Source organism: Mus pahari, chromosome 3, assembly GCF_900095145.1.
Source record: "Mus pahari chromosome 3, PAHARI_EIJ_v1.1, whole genome shotgun sequence".
NCBI classification, from domain to species: domain Eukaryota; kingdom Metazoa; phylum Chordata; class Mammalia; order Rodentia; family Muridae; genus Mus; species Mus pahari.
Genome location: NC_034592.1, coordinates 70,726,438 through 70,727,259, shown reverse-complemented (window position 1 = coordinate 70,727,259; position 822 = coordinate 70,726,438).

Below are 822 nucleotides of genomic sequence, written 5' to 3'. Positions count from 1 at the left end.
TACACATGGTATGCACTTACTGACAAGTGGATATTAGCTCAAAAGCTCAGAATACCCAAGATACAATTCACAGACAATATGAAGCTCAAGAAGAAGAAAGACCAAAGTGTAGATACTCTGGTCCTTCTTAGAAGGGGAAATAAAACACCCATGGGGGGGGGGGAATCTGGAGATAAAATGTAGAACAGAGACTGAAAGAAAGGTCATTCAGAGACTGTACCACCTGGATACCCATCCCATATACAGTCACCAAACCCAGACATTATATTGGAAGCTAAGAAGTGCTTGATGACAGGAGCCTGATATAGCTGTCTTCTTAGAAGCTCTGCCAGAGTCTGACAAATGCAGAGGTGAGTGCTTGCAGCCAACCATTGGACAGAGCATGGGGTGCCCATGGAGGAACTAGAGAAAGGACTAAAGGAGCTAAAGGAGTTTTTAGCCCCATAGAAGGAACAACAACATGAACCAACCAGACCCCCCTGAGCTCCCAGGGACTAAACCACCAACCAAAGAGTACAAATGGAGAAATCATGGCCCCAGCCACATATGTAGCAGGGGATGGCCTTGTCGGGCCTCAATAGGAGAAGATGCCCTTGGTCCTGTGAAGGCTTGATGCCCCACTGTAAGGGAATGCCAGGCCAGGGAATCAGGAGTGGGTGGATAGGTGGGGGAACACCCTCATAGGAGCAGGGGGAGGAAGGATGGGATAGGGGGATTTTGGAGGGGAAACCAGGAAAGGAGATAACATTTGAAATGTAAATAAAGAAAATATCTAAAAAGATCTGTAAATATCTGGACCAGGCTCTCTCTCTCTCTCTCTCT